Here is an 11912-nt window from a genome sequence, read left to right as displayed (position 1 = left end):
AACAATATTTTTTAAAAAACAGTTAGGTCCACAGCATTCAGGTGTCTCCTAAGGCTTAGCAAACTGCCCTAAAAACCTCAAGCTCCCTTTAAAAGAAAGCCTGCACAAACCTTCTCTGTACGGAGTGTTCTTCTCCTGGCTCTGTGGATCCCGGCTTTCAGGTGTCAGCTGGAAGGAGATGAGAACCCCGCGGCCCCTGCTGCTGAGCTGCTGGCTGCCCATCCCGGGGGGGGGGGGGGGGGCGGGCCGGAGGGAGGGGAAGATGGGCAGCAGGAAGCTGCCAGGGATGAGCGCCCTTTAGGCCTGGGTCTGGTTCGGTGCTGCGGAAGCCTGGGTGGGCCCACCTGTCCCGTCTCAGGGACACGCAGCCGAGTGAATACCCTGGTTACCATCCCGGAGGGAGGCTCGGGCATCTGCTGTGCTATGAACCTCTTCTTAGGGTGGCAGCCACAGTTGCCAGCAGAACAGGCCGTCTTCACAGCCTTTCCTGAACGTGCCTGGTCCTAAGAACCACCTGGAGCGCGAGCTAAGCAGACAGCTTCCAGATGCTGGCTCTGATTCCTGATTCAGCATCTCCAGAGTGATGCCGGGGGCTCTCCGTGCTTCACACGCCCCCCAGGTGATTCTCATGGGCGGGCACGCTAGGGAAACAATGGAGAGGAGAAAGGCGGAAGCAGCTTCAAAGCAGATAGAGCCCAGCTGGTCAGGTATGTACATTCCCTAAGCTGACAGCCCTTATATCCAGAATGAATGGAAGTCATTGCTAGCACGGGGGCTTGCCAGGGCCTGCGACAGTTCTGAGAGCCCAAGGAGGCTCTAGTCCCAACAAGACGTGTCTAAAGTGACCCTCACAGCCCAGGTGACCTTTTCAGTGGCATTTCCTCTTAGGTTTGCTGTAGAATAAAGATTCCCAGTTGACTAGGGAGTAGGAGTAAGGAGGCAGGAAGGACAGTCTATCAGAGGCTGGAAAGGATAGAGTTGAAGAGATATTCTTCATTAGGAATTGCTTTGATTTGTTTTTCACCAAAGGGAATTTATATTGAAATTTCTGGGATGTTCAAAGGGTGTGAGATCTTAATGTTTCTCAAAATGGCATACAGTGTAAAATGTTTGCAGTTGGCTGGGATAAACCAAGAGCTTCAGGTCTCGTTGGCTGGGGGCAGTTCTGGAAGAGCAGGACCTCCTAACACTCGGCCCCCCCAGACCCTGCTCCTGATTTGTCCTCTCCAGCCCATCTCCCCTCCGCCATCTTTCTCAACTCAGATCACATACCTCAACTCTCTGCTCAGTCACTGAAAGGCTCACTGCTGCCCTGAGATAAAGGCAAACGACTGTTAGTATAAGCCTCAAGATCCCTGTTGGGCCCCACCCTAATAGTCCAACTTTATCTCCTCACTGCTCACCGTGTGCCCTTTGTTCTTGCACCGTCAGGCTACTGGAGTTCTCGGAGAACAGGAGGTGTGATCCCACCTCTGAGCATTTGTTCTCGCTCCATTTCTCTAGCTGGAGAGCCCCAACTCATCCTTCGGGTGCCATTCCACTAAGTCCCTTTCATTTGCCTGGCAGAGTAAATTGTTTCCAAAATGAGACACGTTTGTTGAGAATTCAGTGCGTGGTCTTGAGGAAAGGCGGTGGGGTCTGAGAGTCAGCTGTGCATTGGCCCGGTTCTGCCCCAGGACAGGCACTATTCGTCGGGGCATCTTTTTTTTTCCTTCCTCCCTTTCTTCCTATTGAGGTAAAATATACAAAACATAAAAATCTACCATTTTAAATGTATAGTTCATTGGCATTAAGTGCATTCACATTGTTGTGCAACCATCACCACCAATCATCCACACAACTTTTTCGTCTTTCAAAACTGAAACTCAATACCCATGAAACAGTAAGTCTTCATACCTCCTTCTCCCAGCCCCAGACAACCACTGCTCTACTTTTTGTCTCTATGAATTTGACTACTCCAGGTACCTCATATAAGTGGAATCACATGGTATTTGTCCTTTATGTCTGGCTTATTTCTCTTAGAATAATGTTTTCAATGTTCATCCATGTTGTAACATGTATCAGAATTTCATTCCTTTTTTAGGCTGAATAATATTCCATTGTATGTATATGCCACTCATACAATGGAATGATTTTGTTTATCCATTCATCTACCAGTGGACATTTTGTTGTTTCCACCTTTTGGCTATTGTGGATAATGCTGCCATGAACATGGGTGTACAAGTATCTGAGTCCCTGCTTTCAATTCTCTGGGGTATTATAGTTCACTGAGGAGTGGAATTGCTGGATCATATGGTAATTCTGTGTTTGATTTTTTGAGGAACCACCATAGTGTTTTCCATGGCCACTATACATTCCTACAGTGTTTCAATTTCTCTACATCCTTGTATTTTAATTTTGATATTTTAAATAACATTTTCTCTTCTTCGATTATAGCTATTCTAATGGGTGTAAAGTGATATCTCACTGTGGTTTTGATTTAAGTTTTCCTAATGATTAGTGATGTCAGGACTTTCTTTTTTTAAACATCCATTTTACTGAAGTGTAATTTATGTGCAATAGATGGCACCCATATTAAATGCACAGTTCAGTGGGTTTTGACAAATATACACCCACGTAACAGCCATGTAACCATCCATGTAACCACCACCACAATCAAAATGCATAACATTTCTATCACCCCCTCTTGACCCTTTACAGTCAATTCTCCCCTCCACTTCCAACTCCAGGCGACCTCTGATCTGCTTTCTGTCACTATAGATTAGTTTCACTTTCTAGAATTCCATGTAAATAGCATCATGCAATATATACTCTTCTCTTTCGGCTTCTTTCATTCAGCAAAACATGTTTGAGATTCATCCAGGTTGGTGAGTATATCACTAGTTTGTTCCTTCTTATTGCCAAGTAGTATCCCATTGTATGGATACATCACAATTTGTTTATCCATTCATCTATTGATAGACCTCTGGGTTGTTTCCAGTTTTAAGGCTGCTATGAAAGAAGCTATTATAAACATTCTCGTTTAAGTCTTTGTGTCGAATATGTTTTCATTTTTCTTGAGCAAATACCTAGGAGTACGATTGCAAGGTCATAAGGTAGGGGCGTGTTTAACTTTATTGAGAAACTGCTAAACTTTTTTCCAAAGAGATTGTGCCATTTTATATACATTTGCCACCAGCAAAATGTAGGAGAGTTTCAGCTGCTGCATATCCTTGTCAGGGCAACCTTCTTTCCATCTGAAAATTTCTCTGACGTCCTCTGGCTGAGTTCAGAGGGCCACCAGTGATGGATCCTAAACTATGCCTATACGCATCAGGGGCAAATATAAAGGGAAAGGACAAAGTGGAGAGGAAAGATGTATACAGCATTATCTGTGTAAGTTTGTATGTATCTCAGAATATGGAGAGTGTTGGGAACCGCAACCTGATGTCAGTGGGCAACAATTTATAAAGAAAAGACCTGTCCTATCAAGTCCTAGTATATGGCCAAATCTTATCTCCACACCTATAAAACAGGTTCCAACCTGTTAAGTGCATAGCTAGACTCCATGAAATACAGCCTAGTCATGAAGTATCACCAAGTCCTACCTCTCTTTTCCTATCAGAGAGAACTGCTCCATTCTTCTGGTTACTACATGCCACCAGTGGGACTAAATGTGGTTAGGCCAAGAAATGTTAAATGTCTAAATAATTCCATATGCATATTTAAAGTATTTGAAAATTCTAGTTAAAAGGTTATATATATTTTTTACATCTGAATGAGGCTACTGATAGCATCTGAGGCAGTTTTATCTTAAGAAAAAAAAGTTTATTTATTAAAATAAGCAAAACAGCAATTGAAATTAAGTGAAATAGGAAGCAGAAACCAGTATCACCCCTGACATTTTCTTCATAAATCTTTCTTAAGGGTCACTTTGCAAGCATGACTTCTCTGATTTTAAAAATCCAAAGATTAAAATCAGTACTGAAACACTGAAAATAATCTCAAAAAACATGTTGACACAGAAGGGTAAAAACCATACTTAATCACATGCTTTTCCTGAAGTGGCGTGTTGGTACCTCAGCACCCTTACTGGAGGAAGTCAGGTATTTAAGAGCATATCTTCAGTTGAAATGCTACTCTTCCTTGGTAGGACTTGAAGCGTTATATTTCATGTTTCCTTAAACATTCCCCTAGGGTCAGTATTCATCTTTTCCTCATTTCATGTATGACAGTGGTAAGACACGTGCTGATGGAGCTGAGTCTAGGACCCAGGCCTTTGAGATATTTTTATAATCCTTCTGTTGACATTAAAAAACATTTAAACAACTGAAAATCCTCAGAAATCATGGCTATGTTGTTATAAAAGTACAGTACTTGGATACTAAGCCATTTCTTTAAGGATCATTATTATAATGAGCTTTTGGACATTCAGTGCAGCAGATTACAATGATGGCCTTTATTCTTCATCATTCCCTATAGTTACGCCTTTGCCACGTGATGCTGAAATTCCTCTCACTAAAGAAGCAGTGCATATTTCTCCATCCCTTTGAGTCTAGGATGGCCTTGTGTCTTGCTTTGGATGTGACTATTCTGTGGATGTACCAGTTCCGATCCTAGACCTCGAGATGTTCTTTGTGTTCTCTTGCTCCTCCGACATTGCCATGAGAATGTGCCAGGACCATCATGCTTGAAGGTGAGAGACAGTGGAGCGCATTAACTCATCCCAGTCAACCCAGTCGAGGCCTTCCTACATCAGCTAAGAGATGCCCAGACATGTCAGCAGAACTATCTGAGTACCCCAGAGCATGAGCAATAAATGTTTATTATTATGTGCCTCTGGGGTCTTGTGTGGTTTGTTATGCACCAGTACTTGACAGATATCTCTACATCAACAGGAGTTTTTAAAACCCACAGATACAATTTAAAAATAAAATCGCCTCTTGGGACTTCCCTGGTGGTGCAGTGGTTAAGAATCCTCCTGCCAATGCAGGGGACACGGGTTCGATCCCTGGTCTGGGAAGATCCCACATGCCGCGGAGCAACTAAGCCCGTGCGCCATAACTACTGAGCCTGTGCTCTGGAACCTGCGAGCCACAACTACTGAGCCCATGCGCTGCAACTACTGAAGCTCACGCACTCTAGGGCTCATGTGCTGCAACTACTGAGCCCGTGTGCTACAGCTACTGACGCCTGTGCACCTAGAACCTGTGCTCCGCAACAAAAGAAGCCACCACAATGAGAAGCCCACACACCACAACAAAGAGTAGCCCCTGCTCGCTGCAACTAGAGAAAGCCTGTGCGCAGCAATGAAGACCCAATGCAGCCAAAATAAATAAATAAATAAATTTTAAAAATAAAAATAAAATGGCCTCCTGTATACTCTCCTTTTGCCCCCTAAAACAGAGAATGGGTTTCTAAATTATTTTGTAAATATATCCAACACCACACTTAAGAAGCTGTTAACTGTGGTTACCTCTGAGGAAACGACAGGGGTTTGAGGGGAATTTTCCCTGGACCTCCTCTTGTTCTTTGGAAATTTGAACTACATGAGTGTTGCCTATTCAAAAAAATGCATTAAAAATCCTACATGAACACAGAGCATTGAGTATCTCTACAGGAAGAGGCCCCCACTTCTGTACATACAGGCAAAGTTAATGACAGGGAAAATTATTTGTAAGGCTAAATCTTTTAACGGATACAGTCAGATATTTAGAGCCAATTATCTAGGGGGAAATATCTAGAGAATCTTGACATTCCAATAACCCTGCAGATAGATGTGATAAGCTACAGTATAATTCTGAAAATCTTTAGCATTTTAACAGCTACACTGGGGTTTCCTGCTTGCTGGCCACAAAATATCCTAGGTCAGAGATTTCTTTTAACCAGTAGTTCTGTGGTTCTCAAAGTCTGCTGTGCATAAGGATCAACCCTGCCTCTTCTTTAAAATGTAAATGGTCCAGGTCTCATCACAGAGATTCTGATTGTAGGTGTGGGAGGGGGCCCAAAAATCTTTATTATTACAAGCAGTTCAAATAATTTTCGTGGACTTCATTTTGAGAAACACTCAGCATATTCACTACTGTGTGGTTCTCATGCTGCCTTCATTGTACAAAAATAATGAGCCTGTGGGTGCCTGATTCATTCTCCCTAAGTAGGTGATCATTTAATTCGATAGCTATTAAAAAAAAAGGAATAAGTGAAATTCAGGACCCAACAGCTTGGGTCAAGGAAAGCAGAAGTAAGTTAAATAAATAAAGTCTCAATTGTTTAAAGGGAGCTTATGGAAGAATTAATCAGATTGTTCAAATAATAATAATATGTGGGCTACATACATAAATTCATTTTAAGAATAAGAGGACTAACATAATTATGCAACAAAATAAGTCAAAATAAAGTTATCTGTTTTGTTATGAGCAAATAATGTTTGCTACTTGATGAGGAAAGATAAATTCCAGAGGAAAATAAATGAGCAGCCCTTTTGGTGTAAATATAAAGTCTGTCAGAGGAAAAAGTCCAGCTCTGGTTATGTGTGTTAACAAAATGCTGCACTGAACATTCTGGTAGCTTTGGGGGACAAATAAAGACATTCCTGGCTTCAGAGTCTGGCTAAAGACATTTTTATGTTTTCAAGTTTTGGAGAATTCTAGGGTTCAAGATAAGTATGGATGGAAGAATTGTGAACATGTCAAATGTAGGTGTAGAATCATAGAATTTTCTATCACTTTCATCTCCTGCTTGAATAACATATTGAGCTGTGAAATACTAATTGTGGCTAGGAGATGGTCAAGAGTGTCTGCTCGAAAACTATAGTAGATAAAAAAAAAGAAAGAAAGAAAAGTATAGTTGAGGAAGCTCTGTACACTTTCGCACGTTGGGAAGAGAATAAAGAATGTGGTATCGGGTTTGTTTTTCTGTTTGTTTGATTATCTGATTTTTGTTTTGTTTTAATGTGGATTGCTTTTTTGTTAGAGAAGTAGTACATACTCAGGAAAGAGGAAATCCATAAAAGGAAAAAAGTAGCCCAACTCTCCAAACACAAGTTTAAATGTTTGGTCATCACCTTTTGCTAATAGATCTCACATAAATCTGTTTTTTCCTCCCATAGTGCTGGTTTCATACTGCATGTACACCACTGCATCTTGCTTTTTAAAAAATTAAGTATTATAAGCACTTCTCAGTGCCATTATATACAATTAGTACATGTCATTTTAAATGGGTGTAATAGTCTTGGGAAAGCAGTCCTCCAGGGTTCAGCACCTAGAAGGTTTCCAGCCTTTAACTGATATGCAAATAAGGATGCTATTAAAAACTAGAAGTCTATTATTTTTTTGTTACTTATAATTATTTCTTAAGGATAGCTTCCCAGAAGCATACAACTGGGTCCAAGGTTGTATACATTTTAAGGGTGATGACATTTTGTCAAATTGCTCTCCTAAAGCATGTCCATCAGAATTCTCTTACCCTTGCTGGTATTTATATTTTCCTTCTTTCCATGTTTCCTTTCATGGCTGTTTATGGCTATCATAGAAAAAAAAAATCACTGCTAATTAGATAGGTGCCAGTGCTATCTTGTTTTAAATTGTAGCTATTTGATTATTGCTGAGACCCAACATTTTTCCCATACAAATTATAGTTCCTCTTTCACCATTTAGTTTTTTTTTTAATCAACTTGTAAGAGGGCTTCTATAATGGAGAATTTACCCCAGATTTATTGTATGTGCCACAAATATACGTTCTCAGAGTTGGCTTCCTAAATCTTTGTTTTCTCCTTTCTTCTTTGTTTTTCGTCACAGAGTCACGACTCCCCTCAGGATGACTCTTGGGCTGACTCATTTGCCTGAGGGTTTCCAAAGCTGCTCATTCCAGCACCATCCAGATTGAAGCTCCTGATGCTGACTAGCACCCTTAGCATGTCCCTGAGGTCACCATTTTTCAGCCAGACCCAGAGATAAGAAACAAATGCACATCTGCTTTCTGGTAGCCAGGCGCTGCTGCTATCTGCGGGGCACTATCTTTACAAAGGAGAGTCGGGAGTCGCCACTCTAAACGCCCAGCCTCTTATGAGATGGTTTTATGTATGAGATTAGAAAGTTTTAAGCTATCTTTCCTCTTAGAAAAAAGCCCACGAGGAGAGAAAATATACATCAAGATAGATATCACCTAAGGCAAATTCTGATTAAGCACTTATCCTACTGCTACATTAAAAATTGCCCCAGAGAGTGACTTTAAGAATATGAGAATTGAATTTTCTGAGTGTCTGGACCTCTGAGCTGGCCCAGTTTTGCCTCAGGGTCATGTCTCAGGGCCCTGCTACTTCAAGTGTTCCAAGGACTGGCAATGTCAACATGGCCTGGTAACTTGTTAGACTCACAGCCCCATCCTAGACCTACTGCATCAGTCTGGAGTCGATCAAGACGCCCAGATAATCTGAATGCATGTTAAATTTGAGAGGCACTCTTAAAGCAGTGGTATCAACTCTGGCGTACACAACAGAATCTCATAAAGGGCTTGAATACAATATGGATGTCCAGGCCCAGCCCCCAAAGATTCTGATTCAGAGAGCAGGGACTGGGCATTAGAATTGTTTAGAAGTTCTCCCGTGATTCTATGTGCAGCCAGAGATGAGAACTGACTTAAAGTTTCTAAAAGTTCCTTCTAACAAGGCAGAATTGATAAACTCTCGAAAATTTGAGGTCTTCAAATTCCATGCTTCTTAACCATTACATTTTATGTTTAAACCCCAAAATCAGCTCCTGGAGGAGAGAGAAACACTGAAAAAAATTTTTTTCTTTTACTTTGTTTTGGCCAGTTCCAAGAACAACTAGGTATCTCATGATAAGAAATGAAACATCAAAAACACACAAAACAGGGACTTCCCTGGTTGTCCAGTGGTTAAGACTCTGCACTTCCTTTGCAGGGGGCGTGGGTTCAATCCCTGGTTGGGCAACTAAGATCCTGCATGCCACGGCATGACCAAAAAAAAAAAAAGTAAAGATTTGGGGCTTCCCTGGCAGTCCAATGGTTAAGACTCAGTGCTTCCATTGCAGGGGGCACGGGTTCGATCCCTGGTCTGGGAACTAAGATCCCGCATGCTGCACAGCCAAAAAACAGAAACAAAACAAAAACCACATACACACACAAAACAACTGAAATTCTGCTGTTCAATGAATCTCAGTATTGACAATCCCCGCCTTAGTCATGTTCTCACTCCCCAGCATGGGTCGCACAGCAGCACACTAAAATGGCCCAATTCTGTGGTTATTAAGATGAGCAAAACAGCCTGACTGGCTCTGCCACCCACCCCGACATCTTCAGGCTACTATAAATGCAGCTTTCAAAGCTAACTCTCTAGTGTTCATGAATCATTTCCTGACGTGATGACCAGCCAGCTGGGTAGAAACATACTATGTTATCTGAATTCAAGATACTGCTGAATCTGACGTCTAGTTTTCTGTTTCCAGAAGACCAACGTGCCGTTCCCATGACAAGAAGCATGGCGTTTGCTGTTCTCTTAATAGAGATGCCACCACAGGTGGGCCATAGCAGCTGGCTGGAAACCAGGCCTCATGCAAAACTTTCCATTCACCAGGCCACACCGGACCTGCTGCCTGACATCAACTTCTGTTGCTCCAAGATAATGATCCCCTCAGCTGTGAGGCTGCCAGAAACCCAATATGGTGGCCCGTAGCTGTGAACCAACCATCTACCTCTTTGTGCTTTATAATATGACCAGTTTCCATGTCTTCTTGAAGGTGACAAAGTTGAGAAATCTTGCATAAGACCAGTGTTCTCAAATTTTCTTGAGACCTTAATACACTTAAAAATGATTGAGAACACCTTAATACACTTAAAAATTATGAGGACCCTGAAGAGTTTTTGTTTATGCAGGTTATATCCAGTGGTGTGCTGGAGTCAGCTTGTACCAGCTCACGAGAATTCAATATTCAGGAATTTTTCAAGCCAACTGTTAAACCATTAGAAGCTTGAAATTGGCAGCAGAGGCAATATTTACACCGTGGAAATTGGCAAATGCTACATATCAGAGCCTTTTTTCCTTTTCTGGAGATTGGGTTTAGCAGCAAACCCCTGCTTCTATTGACCACATTAGACATTAAAATGGAGAATTTTTGAAAATATTTCTTTCAGTTAAAAATAACAATAAACCCATTACTCAGCCATAAAAATGAATGAAATCATGCCATTTGCAGCAACATGGATGAACCTAGAGATTATCAGACCAAGTGAAGTCGGACAGAGAAAGACAAATATATGATATCACTTACATGTGAAATCTAAAAAAAATGGTACAAATGAACTTATTTACAAAACAGAAACAGACTCACAGACATAGAAAACAAACTTGTGGTTACCAAAGGGGAAAGAAGTTGGCGGGGTATAAATTAGGAGTTTGGGATTAGCAGATACAAGCTATTATACATAAAATAAATAACAAGGTCCTACTGTATAGCACAAGAAACTATATTCAATATCTTGTAATAACCTCTAACAGAAAAAATCTGAAAAAGAATATATTAATATAAATACATGTATCAATATAACTGAATCACTTTGCTGTACACCAGAAACTAACACAACATTGTTAATCAATTATACTTCAATAAAAAAATAAAAAATAATTTAAAAAATAATGACAAATCCATTACATGTTAACATAAATACCATATTTTTCACAAAGAAAAATTTCCCCCAAAACAGTGATTTCATGAAGAGAGTTACCTTGGTTTTCATTTTGGCAAATCCCTTTAATGGCTGGCTAAATGGAAGAGTCAGATTTTCGTATCTGCTCCTGCATTCAATCTGTTGTGCTACCACATGTCACCCGGCCTCTGGAAAACGCAGTTGTATACACGTGAGAGAATCAGACCAAAACACTATCTTAGTCTTAAGAGAGTTCTGACCCCGTGCATCTCCTGAAAGGGTCTCAAGGACTCTGGGGATCTTGGAATTGGAGCATTTCTCGTCTCTGCTCGGATCACAGCTTCCTTAACTGCACCTTCTCCACAAATCACACTCAGCTCATCCTGCGGTTCATTATTCTCCATGCACATTTGGTCTAGCAATTTGGAAAGGAACAGCCACACAGCCGTGCCAGTTCTGCCAGGAAACTACTGTTGGTGACTTTCCCAGTAAATTTCACTATGGCACCTAGGTGAGAAGCTACTAGCGGAAGGTCCAGGCCTCAGGAAAAAAGCTTCATCATAAACGTTGCTTAAGTTTTTCCATTTGCTCTCAGAGCTCAAGACTTCCTGAAGGACATGCCGACATTTCTCTTAATTTCTTAAATTCAAAAGTATAACTTCAAATTTTCCATGTGTGTATTTAACAGTCAAGAATTCCATTTCCTTTAAAATCCTATTTTTGACTTGGTGGAAAAAACATGCTTTTTTGTGTTAAGAAAATTTGTTTCTTGATTTCAAACATATTTTGAAAAATAACAACAAAAGAGCTTAAAGGTCACTTTCTGGTTAGAGTGGGAATCCTATTTTTCTGGTGGTCATGAGCTGGGCTGACTTCATTCAGTACATCCATTTCTGAAATACTGTGTAGACTCCAGGCCTCAGAAACTTAAGCTTGTGTGTTAACTTAAAAATTCTGTGTGCTAACAGAATTCTTGTTCAGTTGAAATAACTTTTCTGCTGACTATGAATTTAGAAGAGCATTATCAGAATTTTGGGTTGATTTTCAGCTCTCAGAGGTACTTGTAACTTTGCTTTTAATTCCCCATCCTCCCTCTGCCCCAGGTAGTGTTAGATGGCAAAGAACTGTCACTCAAGCGTGGCCCTTCCTTGAGTTTCGACGTATGTATCCTCTGACATTTAATTTGTTTCTCTCTTCACTAGGAAAGAACTGCAGACTCAGAGATATAGAAAACAAACGTGTGGTCACCAGAGGATGTGGGGGAGGATGGA

The sequence above is a fragment of the Eschrichtius robustus genome, chromosome 2, assembly GCF_028021215.1.
Source record: "Eschrichtius robustus isolate mEscRob2 chromosome 2, mEscRob2.pri, whole genome shotgun sequence".
NCBI lineage: Eukaryota > Metazoa > Chordata > Mammalia > Artiodactyla > Eschrichtiidae > Eschrichtius > Eschrichtius robustus.
Note: the sequence above shows the minus strand (reverse complement) of the source record.